Source organism: Miscanthus floridulus, chromosome 9 (genome assembly GCF_019320115.1).
Source record: "Miscanthus floridulus cultivar M001 chromosome 9, ASM1932011v1, whole genome shotgun sequence".
Taxonomy (NCBI): Eukaryota; Viridiplantae; Streptophyta; class Magnoliopsida; order Poales; family Poaceae; genus Miscanthus; species Miscanthus floridulus.
The window spans coordinates 2,376,590-2,389,307 of NC_089588.1; positions in this window are offsets into that span (position 1 = coordinate 2,376,590).

The window sequence follows — 12,718 nt, forward strand, 5'->3', positions numbered from 1 at the left end:
GCTGTCTTGTGCTCTTCACCAGCAGCCATACATATTTGGTGGTACCCAGAACGAAAGTCCAACTTGGTGAACCACCTAGCACCAGCTAACTCATCAAGAAGCTCATCTACCACTGGCATTGGATGTCTATGCTTAACTGTAATTGCATTTAGGTGTCTATAGTCAATGCAAAAACGCCAACTCGCATCTTTCTTCCTTACTAACAGCACTGGTGAGGCAAAGGCACTAGTACTGGGCCTTATAACACCCTGGGCTAACATTTGCTGAAGTTGCAATTCAATCTCAGTTTTCTGAATGGGAGTATCTATAGGGTCTCACCTTAACAGGCTGTGCTCCTGGTACCAGAGGAATGTGATGGTTAGCAGTTCTTCTAGGAGGTAAAGCTTTGGGTTCAGCAAACAAGTGATCATACTGCTGAATGAGATCAAATACTGATGTAGGCAGGTCAACTGTTTCTGCAAGCTCAACTGCACAGACTGAGGGAATCCACTCCTCCATTGTGGGAACAGTCATCTGAATGCAGTGAGATATAGCTCCTCTTCTCAACATGCCAGCCAATTTCTCACCAGAGATGGGAAGACAACTTGAGGTATCATCTATCACTCCTTGCAATTTAACTTTTGTTATCATCAAAGGTTACTTCCATGGTTTTGAGCTTGTAGTCCACTGTCATGGGACTGTGCTCCTCTAACCAATCTTCCCCAATAATCAGATCATAACATCGAAGAGGGAGTACCTTTGCTTCAGATCTGAAGGTTTGTCCTTGAATTGACCAAGTTAACATTGGAATCTTCTGATTGCATAACATCACACTACCATAAGCAGCCCTGAATGTGCTTGCCTGAGAAGGAATGGTCTGAATCTGAAGATGTTTAACCAGTTGATCACTGACAAAAGTGCCAATGCTGCCTGAGTCAACTAGCAGTAGTACTGAATGTTTCCCAATCTGAGCCAAAAGTTTCAGAGTTTGTCTTTGACTGTTTGATGGATTGGGAGATGGTTCCACTGTCAGCATAGCCTGACCTTCTACTGGTGTCTGAACCTCGACTGCAGTTTCATCAGATAGCTCATCAATCTGCATTGCCTACAAGATTTCTTCTAAAACATGCAGAGACACATGAGTGGGACACTTATGACCTGGGTTCCATTTTTCACCACATTTGAAACAGAGGCCGTTGCGACGCCTAAACGCCTTCAGCGAGGCCAACTTATCTTCACCGTCAGATTGAGCGGCTTTGGTTGTGGATGTAGTTTTGTCAGGTACTATGGTGAGCTTCGCGTTGTCTCTGGTGAAATCCCATCCAGAGTTCTTCCCCTTGACCTGACTCAACTCTTGCTCCTGGATAAGCGCAAGAGCACTTGCTGTATCCACATCACCCGGGCGATGGAGCATGAGGGGAACCCAGATCTCTTCCCTGAGCCCACTGACAAATCGAGTAACAAAGAATGTGTCATCGATTGCAGGGTTATAGAGCACAATACCATGAGCCAGCTTCTCGAAGGCAGCCTGATACTCGAGCACCGATGATGTTTGCTTCAAGGAATCCATCTGACGGAGAAGAATCTGATACTGGTCCTTGTCATATTTCGTCATCACGAGTTCACAGAGCTTAGACCAATCAGCAATCCGCCCGCGATGTTCGACAGTCTGCAACCAGGTAGCCACAGATCCCTTGAAGTTGAGCGAGGCGAAACAGGTCTTCATCGTCTCTTCGACCACATACACCTCAAAGTAGACCTCGCATTGATCCCGCCATAAGCGCGGATTAGAGCCGTCAAACTTAGGGAACTCCATTTTGGGAAATGGCGGATGATGGCAACATGAAGTATCGACAGTATGAACGGGAAGAGCAAAGCCCGCGGGCGTACCGTGGACGATGCGAGGCGGAGGGTGTCCAAGCACACCTCCGCCCGCGCCGGGCCCCATGGACGAGTCTACGCGAGGTGGCGTCGTACTGGATGAAGCCCCTGGCGCGACGTTGAGGTCGATCCCCGTCGTAGGTGGATGCGGCGGTGGCAGCGGATGAAGAAGCTGCCACTGGACCGGAGGTGGAGGCGGGGGCGGAGGAGGAGGTCGAAACTCCAAGCTCTTGATGCGCGCCGCCGTCTCGTCCATCCTCGTCGTCGTCTTCGTGGAGCGCTGAAGCAACGTGCCCATGGACTCCTCCGCGGTGACGCGCCATGCCTCGAGCTCGCTCAGCTTGTCGAGGGATGTCGCCATCATCTCCTAGAAGTCCTTGAACTGGGCCGCCATGGACTCCATGGTCGCCTTCAAGGACTCGACGGTGTCGACCATCTCCAACTGGTATTTTGGGGGATTTCTCTTCTTCGGCGCCAGAGATGCGAAAAAAAATTCCCCCAATCAACCGAGCTCTCAATACCAAATTGTTACAATCTAGAATAGCTGAAGAGGAATTGAGACCGGGAATAGCATGAATCTAGGAAGAACAGAGGGAACACGGCTGGATTCCGTGGGTTGGGGACTCGGTAACTGCCGTTACGAGTTTGTTACAGAGAATGAGTTCTGTTCTTCGTTGTCCCCCTTCTCCTGCGAAGCCGGTTTATATATTCACCTGTCGCTTACAGACTCTGGCCTGAGGCCCAATACCGCTAGCCCATTACAACGGCCCACTACAGCTAGCACTACTACTTAGCCGGTCATAACACAGTGTGAGTGCGAGGAGCTAGCCCCATCTTCATGGTCATGACGACGCAATTTATCTTCCCTTATTAGGCAGTTACGCATAACACTCAGCTTCATGATAATTGATTATTGGTGTTGTTCGATTTGTACAGTTGTATGTGCTGACAAGGAATGGATTTTGATGCTAGTGCACGCGATCTGTTAGAGTGTATGCTACTTGATACAAGTGCAGAGCCGACAGAGCTGCCACTATAACTTCTGAAATCCATCACCAATAATTTCTCTCATGCTCAGGAAATTGGCAGGGTGGGTTTGCTGTTGTTTACGAGGTATGTATTGTTAGAAAGTACTTAGCGTTAATTACAGGATCTAATTACCTAGCTCAACCAGTAGAACACATAGTACTTAGGGATTTAGATATTGTCGATCTTATTTCATACCTTGTGCTGAGGTGGTGGAGACTTGCAGATCTCGACTTCTAGTGGACGTCGATGGCGAGGACGCTGGCACGGGGTGGCCGGCGGCTAGATCCTGGTCTTGAGGAAGCGCCCCAAGCTTACCTTGACCGGTAGGTGCTTAGGGACGCTAATCACGATCTTAACCCTAATCAACTTAGACATCGTGACCCCTTTCTTATAGCTCGGGCACCCTTGGGACCAGACCACTAACCATTAGTTCCATTAGGTCCAACAGTCATGGACCGTTAGTGGGCCATTAAGCCCCTAATGACTCGGTCAGTCATTTGACTAAGCCGAGATCATTCTAACATTCTCACCCTGAATAGTATACGAAGATGAAAAATCATAACAGGCAATTAAGCACCATTAGATCAAGCATCTATAGTAGACCACTCTACATTAAATAGAACAATTACTTATGCTTATTAGAGAGACTAATGGGGAGATAACACTATGTATTTTAAACCACTCTTTCAATAGAACAATGTGAAAGGATCAAGATGCCCAAGAGGGGGGTGAATTGGCTAATTCTAAAATTCTTTGCAATAATTAAACCCTACGGTTAGCCCACTTCACCCCTTGTGCCTAGAAAGTGTTTCTATTGTTCTACCGCACAAAAGTTTAGCAACCTATGTTCCAATCCTACTCTAGCATGGCAATTCTACGAATGTAAAGACAAGAATTGAATTGCTCAAAGTAAATGCTTAAAGTAAAGAGAGGAGGAACGCGGCGATGTTTTACCGAGGTATCGGAGAGTCGCCACTCCCCACTAGTCCTCGTTGGAGCACCCACGCAAGGGCGTAGCTCCCCCTTGATCCGCGCAAGGATCAAGTGCTCTCTACGGGTTGATTCTTCGACACTCCGTCACGGTGAATCACCCACAACCGCTCACAACTTGAGTTGGGTCATCCGCAAGCTCCGCCGGATGATCACCAAACTCCCAATCACCACCAAGCCGTCTAGGTGACGGTGATCACCAAAAGTAACAAGCACGAACTCTCACTTGACCACGACAAGCCTAATGAGAAAGGTGGATGCACACTTTGCTACTCTTGCTTTCACTAATGAGGCTTCTCTCTTGGATTCTCAAATCTCAATCACCTCACTAGGACCTTGCTCTTCTTGGCACTCTCAAGGGTGTTTCTCAGCTGTTGGAATGAGTAAAAGTGATCCCTCAAACGAATAGAGGAAGTATTTATAACCCCTCATTCAAAACGAACCGTTATGTGCCTCTGCGGAGTGACCGGACGCTCCGGTCAAGGTGACCGGGCGCTCCGGTCAGTTCACCCGCCACTGAGCCGTTTAAGTTGTGACCGGACACTGACCAGTGTCCGGTCAGCACTGACCAGACACGTTCGGTCACGAAAACTACTCTCTGGAACCTTACTGGAGTTGACCAGACTCTGGCGCCCAGCGTCCGGTCACTCACCTCTCAGCTTCCGGTCGCACCAGACGACTTCACCTTGATCAAATGAACTGACCGGACTCTGCGCCAGCGTCCGATCACACCAGAACCAGCGTCCGGTCAACATTTGACCCTCCATTCACTTCCAACTCGTAATCATATGTGAATGAAGTTTGCTCCAATTGATCTAAGGGCTATTTAGGAGCTATCTAGTGCTAGATTTGATAAGTGTGCACCACACCTAACCCACTAGACTCACCTAGATCAAGCTACCCGTCCATACCCGCCTTAATAGTATGGCCAAAGGAAAAACAAGGTCCTAAACTACTCTAAGTGTCTCTTCAACACCAAACGACACTTAGAACTAGTCCATCCTTAATCTTGTCGTCCATCCTTTGAAAACCGAAATGATTTCCATCGTAGGGGCATGACAACCATGATTGCCCAATCAATTGCCATTACCATGACCTAACTTAATTGCATCTACAAAACACACGTTAGTCACAGTAATCTAGTATTGTCATTAATCACCGAAACCTAACTAGAGGCCTAGATGCTTTCAATCTCCCCCTTTTTGATGATTGATGACAATACCACCTCGAGTATGTAAAAGAGATGAGGTTTTCAACATGCTTGGTTCATATAAGCTTTTGACAATAAGAACAAAGGAGTTAGGCAAACTTATATGACCCAAGTCAACATGATGTACTCAATAGATATGAAATAAGCATGAGTACAAGAAATAAAGCTCATTTGCATCGGAGTAAAACGCGGAAGCAAAACAAATGAGCATAACCAAGTGACATGATATATAAATAATTCAAAGTAGAGAGCACACATGTCACATATCACATAAATATCACATCACGTAGATATCACTATCACATAAATATAGTTCAATGCATGAAAGTAAACATGAATGCATAATAGTGTATCACACATAAAAAGCCAAATATAATAGATAAGCTCCCCCTAGATATATCGCTTCCCCTAAGTCTATCATACTCGATCCCTCTCCCCCTTTGGCGTCAAACACCAAAACCTAAGGGTCGATCAGCGGGGCTGCAGCGGACGAGTCGGGCGCTGAGGCACGATGAGCGATCTGGAACTGTGTGCCATCATCATCTGATCCTGAGCTCTATGCAGTCCGACCCTCTATCGCTGGAAGTGACGCTGAAGCGGTTTGGGTCGGAGCTGGGACTGGTGCAGCCTGTGACCCTACAGGTATCACTGTAGCAGGTGGCTCTGATGATGCAACAGATGAAGGGAGCGTCTCTGTAGTCCTAGTAATAGGAGCAACTATGGAAGGACCAAGGACATGTAGCTCTGGCGGTGTCGGCTGCCCTATCAGCTCACTGAATGTCGCACCAAGGCTCTGTGAAACTGGGGTATCTGGCACAAGCAACGACAAACTCAGACCCGGTGTGAAGCCTATATGTAGCGGTGTAAACTGCAGACCCGGGGCTATCACTGGCGAGGCAAACCACTGGAACACCTGCTCTGTAGGTGAAGCAAACTGAGTAGCAGTCTGTCCCTGACTCTGAAGCCCACTAGGCTGGAAAGCTGGAGTCATAGAAGTGGTGGCAGGCTGGCCGATCTGGGGTGTAGGCTGTGGCGGTGGAGCCCCAATAGCAGTCACAACATGCTGCATGAATCCAAGTAATTGCTGCTGCATGAGGAGCTGCTACTGCTGCTGCTGCTGCATGGCCTGCTGCTGCTGATGGATAACCTGCTGCTGTCGCTGGAACTCATCTTGTCTAGCCTGAACCTATGCTAGAGCAGCTGCTGTCTCCTAGGCCTGGCGAGCCTGATCCTGCCTTATCCGCTCAAGTATAACAAGTAGAGCGGGGTCTGACTACGGTGCAGGTGGAGCTAAACTAGAACCACTGGCCTCACCATCATTTCGTCGAGGAGGCATCCGAGGGATATCCTGATAATCATCATCTATACTGTCGCTGGGGTCGCTCTTGACCATACCCTCCTGCTGAGCATCTAGCTGCTCCTCCTCTATCGCTGCAATGCCCCTGATAGTCTCATCCTACTGGGCTACAGACTCTGGCACCTCTGGGCGATGGCTCTGCTGGCTAGGTGTCCTCACTACACTATGGTGGAGCATCTAAGTCAAGTTATATGCAGGGAACTCTGTAGTAGCACCACTATACTCTACCAGCATCTCTGGAGGCCTCACTGTAACTGCCCTGTGAATCAAGAATGTAATCTAGTGAGCATATGGCAACTGTCTGTGACCTCTGAACCCCTATACAAGAGTGTCCTCCATCTCTGATAGAATAAGATCCCAAATATCAAACACAGTCTGCTACATCAGAGAGTTCAGTAGCCATAACTAAATGCGAGTCAAGCCCTCACGATATCCCATCCTCAGGAGCAGGGTCCTCCTCATGATAGCATCTAGCAGTCTCGCTGTAGGAGTAAGATCCCTGGGTGTCCTACTCGACCCCTCGCCAAAAGGCTCTGTGAAGCAATGGCGGACCATATCTGTAGTAGGCACAAGACCGTCGTGAGGGCGTCTAGGAGGCTCTGTCGGACCATAGCACACCTCATGTAGCCGGATGGGTTGCTCCTAAAGCCTGAGAATCTCTCTGACCCTGAAGCTCATCAGCCTATAGTCATGGCCTCTGAATGCAAAGTGTATGAACCTGTGCTGTGGGTCAATCCAAAGTGTAGCATAAAACTTACGGACCCATGATGGAACATATCTGCTAGTCCGTTCAAGTAAATCTGCCAGCCCTGGTAGGTAAAATAGGTGAGGGCAGATCTGCTCTCCTGCTGCTGCAATAATGGCCTCAATGGAACAAACTCTATGAGATCTGAAAGCAACCCCATTGTTAAGATATGTATTATAAAAATCTTCCTGCAGTGGTGTGTAGAAGCCCTCTAAAGCACGTTCGTCCCTCCTCGGCGGGAACCAGTCCTTGAACTGCACAAATCTGAGCTACTGTACCTGCTTGGCCATGGCGGCCCTCAAATCCAAGTGAGTCACTGGAGGCGGACCCTGTGGTCTAGGAGGCGGACGAGAACCCCTCCTCTGTGTCTCTGGCCTCGGTGTCACCTGGGTACGGGTAAGACTAGAGCGGCGAATCTATGATGCCTGCTCTGTCTCCTCTGCTGGCTCTCCCTCCTGAGTCTGCTCTGTCTGCTACTGTGGCTCCTCCTGAGGCTGAGTCTCCTCCAAGATGACACGCCGTCCCTCAAGCATGACAGTCCCAGCTGGACTACCATGGCGGCGCTCAACCTGCTCAACGGCTGCCCTCTGTGCTGGAGAAAGCTGATCTGCAATCTGGACTCCACTCCTAGCACCTCCTCTCTCTGCATGCTCTGCGGCGGCTGCAACTGCAGATGCTCTCGATGTATCAGCATCTGCATACTTCCGCTTCTTGGATGTAGTCTTCTTAGTCGCCTTGCCTTTCACATCAGCAGGCAGGCGAGGCGGCTGCCTCGGATCCTCATCACCTAGACCACCTCTGGCATTCTTCACACGTGCCATCTAAAACGGACTGCTACCTCGGACAAGAAACAACTGCCAATTGTCACTTCCGAGGCTTGGCCTCGATCCGTACTCGCGAGCTTGGCCCCGAGTTGACTGACAACTGCCAAAGTGACCTTAGAAACACCAACTCGCTGCATGTTAGAATAGATTGGATATATAAATAATTTCAATATACATCTAGAGGTACGATACCCTAAGAAGCAAGCAATAGATACGAAATTAGAATCGAGGGCTTGCTACCTGATGAACCGGCAAATTGACGAGATGAGGAACGAAACACGAGGGCACCACCGGGAGTCACCTAGGGTTAGGGTTGCGATGCGATGTGCGGTGATGAAGCAATGCAATGTAGGCACGAGCACGAGGATGGCAGCTAGGGTACCGGCGTGGATTACGACGGTGGCGGCGCTGGTGCGGGCAATGGCGAGGTACGGCGGTGCTAGGGCATGAGCACGGCGTTGGTGAGACGACACGGCAGACGACGCGGGGAAGGCGTGGGCGCGACGATGCAGCACGGCGGCATGGGACGGCGCCGCCGGAGCGGCGCGGGCACCACGGCGCGGGACACGTCGGTGAGATGCGGTGGTGCTGCTGCGCAACTAGGGCATGGATGCGGCGGAGCAATGCGCAGCAAGGGTCTGCACGGTGGCTAGGGAATCGACGATGTCGATGCGGGTGGAAGCGGATTAGGTCAGCGGTGCGGCGGTTATATGGTGGCACACTCATGATAGAATAGGAAACTGAGAAGAGTTTTAGATCCGCACTACTTCTACTGACCGGACGCTCCGGTGGCAACGACCGGACGTTGCCACCCAGAGTCTGATCGACTCCAGAGAGGTCCAAAACCCCTCGAGTCACGACCGGACGCGTCCGATCACCACTGACCAGACGCAGCCAGAGTCCGGTCGATCCTATCTTCATCTCCTTCGCTTGACCGGACGCAGGATCACCTTTTGACCAGACGTAGGAAAGGAATAGTTTTAGCGTCCGATCACTTCTTCGCAGCAACGGTTCACCTCCTGTGAACTGACCGGTCGCTGGACTTTAGAGTCCGGTGCAGCGTCCGATCACTCTTTTTCAGCAAATCTTCAAAGTTCCTTCATGCTGCATGTTCCCAATCAAGTCCCAACTTCAGTAAGACCCAAATAAACACCAAATGAGACTGATGTGAGTGACCTCTCTCAAACCCTCAATTTTTTTAAAATATTTTGCCTTATGCTATAATTCTTTTTAAGAAAATAGGCAATAAAAGGGTGATTGAAGAGAAACGACACAACAACATTCATGCATATGCAATGCAATACTTGAAAGTAATTCTAGTTGCTTGTCAAGTTTGATCCAAGGTTAATCTTCTCCACACGCTTTTCGACGGTTATCTTAACCATGTTAGACAAGCCCTAAGTGCATTACCACAAAGTAAACATGTTGTATATTACAATGCAATGCAAGGGACAACACAAGCTCATTTTCTAGTGAAGTTACTAAAATCAAGCACATTGAGCTCATTCCTCAACTGACAAAATGTAGCCTCATCTAGCAGTTTAGTGAAGATATCCGCCAATTGATCATCGGTTCTTACACCTTCTAGTGAAATATCATTCTTAGCAACATGATCTCTAAGAAAGTGATGGTGAATATCTATGTGCTTGGTGCGAGAGTGTTGAACCAGACTATTAGAAAGTTTTACCGCACTCTCATTGTCACACAAAAGAGGAACTTTTTCTAGGACTACACCATAGTCTAGCAAAGTTTGCTTCATGTAAAGTATTTGTGCACAACAAGCACCCGCGGCAATGTATTCCGCTTCGGCGGTGGACAAACCCACACTATTTTGCTTCTTGGAGGACCAAGACACAAGTGATCTACCAAGCAAATAGCACCATCTGGATGCGCTTTTCCTATCAACTTTGCAACCGACATAATCCGAATCGAATAGCCAATTAATTCAAATCTAGCTCCTTTGGGATATCAAAGAACAATGTTTGGTGTGTGCTTAAGGTACCCAAGGATTCTTTTAACGGCACTTAAATGAGCTTCCTTAGGATTAGCTTGAAATCTAGCACACATACACACACTAAACATGATGTCGGGCCTAGATGCGGTTAAATATAATAAGCTACCAATCATAAAGCGGTAGAGAGTTTGATCAACCGTGTTACCTCCCTCATCTAGGTTGAGATGTCCATTTTTTGGCATTGGTGTCTTGATTGGCTTACATTCATCCATTTTGAACCTCTTGAGAAGATCATTTGTATATTTTGCTTGAGAGATAAAAATCCCTTCTCTCATTTGCTTGACTTGAAAACCAAGAAAGAATATAAGCTCTCCAATCATTGACATCTCGAACTCCTTCGACATTAATTCACCAAACTCTTTGCAAGAATCTTCATTTGATGATTCAAAGATGATATCATCAACATATACTTGACAAATGAAGATATATCCATCAAGCTTCTTGGTGAATAGTGTGGTGCCGACCTTCCCAATGGTGAAGCCCTTCTCAATGAGGAAGTCCCGAAGACGCTCATACCAAGCTCTTGGGGCTTTGCTTAAGCCCATATAACGCCTTAGACAACCTATAAACATGATTAGGATATCTAGGGTCTTTAAACACGGGAGGTTGATCAACATAGACTAGTTCATTAATAAAGCCATTTAAAAATGCACTTTTAACATCCATTTGATATAGTTTCATTTCATGATGTGATGCATATGCAAGGAGGATATGAATGGCTTCAAGTCTTGCAACCGGTGCAAAGGTCTCTCCAAACTCCAACCCTTTAACTTGAGAGAACCCCTTTTGTAACTAGTCTTGCCTTGTTCCTCACAACAACGCCTTGATCATCTTGCTTGTTGCGGAACACCCACTTTGTTCCAATGACTCTTGCACCTTGTGGTCGCTCTTCAAGAGTCCAAACTTCATTGCGGCTGAAGTTATTTAACTCTTTATGCATGGCATTTATCCAATTCAGATCTTGAAGAGCTTCTTCTACCTTGGTAGGCTCAAAGTAAGAGGCAAAAGAGTGATGTTCAATAAATGAAGCAAGTTTTTGAGATTGAGTCATTGCGCCCTTTGATGGACTCCCTATGATGAGATCTTGTGGATAAGCTTGTAGTAGAGGTGTATTTCTTCTATCAAACACTTGAGGGGGAGGTTGTGGAGCATCAACATCTTGTGCTTGTGCCACCATTTGATCATGGGAGACATGAGTGTCTTCATTTTCTACTCTCCCATCTTTATCACCATCTTGTGGCACACTTAATGAAGAAGGTGGATTGATCACTTGTACATCATCTTCATCATCATTAGACTTGATGTCTCCAACCAGAATATTCTTCATGGCCTCCCTCACTGGTTCATCACCTACATCATCAAGATTCTCATGTGCTCCTTAGGAGTCGTTAGATTCATTAAATTCCACATCATATGTTTCTTCAACCAAGCCGGTGGCATGATTAAATACTCTATATGCTTTGGACTTTGATGAGTAACTAGTAAGAAAACTAATATCACAACGTCTTTAAAACTTTCCTAGGTGTTGCCGCTTCTTGTAGATGTAGCATTTGCAATGAAACACCCTAAAGAAGGAGACGTCCGGCTTCTTCCCATTGAGCAACTCACAAGGTGTCTTGACAAGAAACTTTTGAAGGAATAGGCGGTTAGATGCATAACATGTGGTGTTGATAGCTTCCGCCCATAGAGCTTCAGGTGTATTGTACTCATCAAGCATTGTTCTTGCTAGTGTGATTAATGTCCGGTTCTTTCTCTCAACTACACCATTTTGTTGAGGAGTATATGTTGCGGAGACCTCATGCTTGATCCCAACTTTATCACAATAGGCTTCAATGTTTGTGTTGTCAATTTTTTTACCATTATCACTTCTAATCTTCTTGAGCTTCACCTCAAACTCATTTTGTGCTCTCTTGGCAAACTTCTTCAAGCATGAAGCAACTTCGGATTTGTCATGGAGGAAGAATACTCATGTGTATCTAGAGTAGTCATCAACAATCACAAGACAATAAAGATTTCCTTCCAAACTCTTGTATGTTGTTGGTCCAAATAAGTCCATGTGAAGGAGCTCTAGCACTCTTGTTGTTGACATGAAAGCTTTTGTAGGATGAGTGTTTGCAACTTATTTGCTGGCTTAACATGCACTACAAAGCTTGTCCTTCTCAAATTTCACATCCTTCAACCCTCTCACCAATTCATTCTTTATAAGCTTCTTGAGTGAACTCATTCCAACATGAGCAAGTCTTCTATGGCATAGCCACCCAAGTGATGTTTTGGTGAATAGGCATGTCTTCAAGTTAACATCTTTGGAAGTGAAATCCGTTAGATATAGGTTGTTATATCTAAATCCCTTGAATATCACTTGATCATCATCTTTTTTGGATACAACCACTTCCTTCTCAGTAAATAGGCATTGAAAGCCAAGATCACACAATTGTCCAATGGATAGCAAGTTGAAACTCAAAGAAACAACATATAGCACATTTGAGATTGAATGATCATTTGATATTGCCATTTTGCCCAATCCTTTGACTTTGCCCTTTGAATTATCTCCAAATATGATTTTTTCTTGTCCATCTACTTCTTCATCTAGTGAGGTGAACATACGAGAATCACCGGTCATATATTGTGTGCAACCACTATCAATTGCCCAATGACTTCCACCGGTCTTGTAGTTCACCTACACACAAGA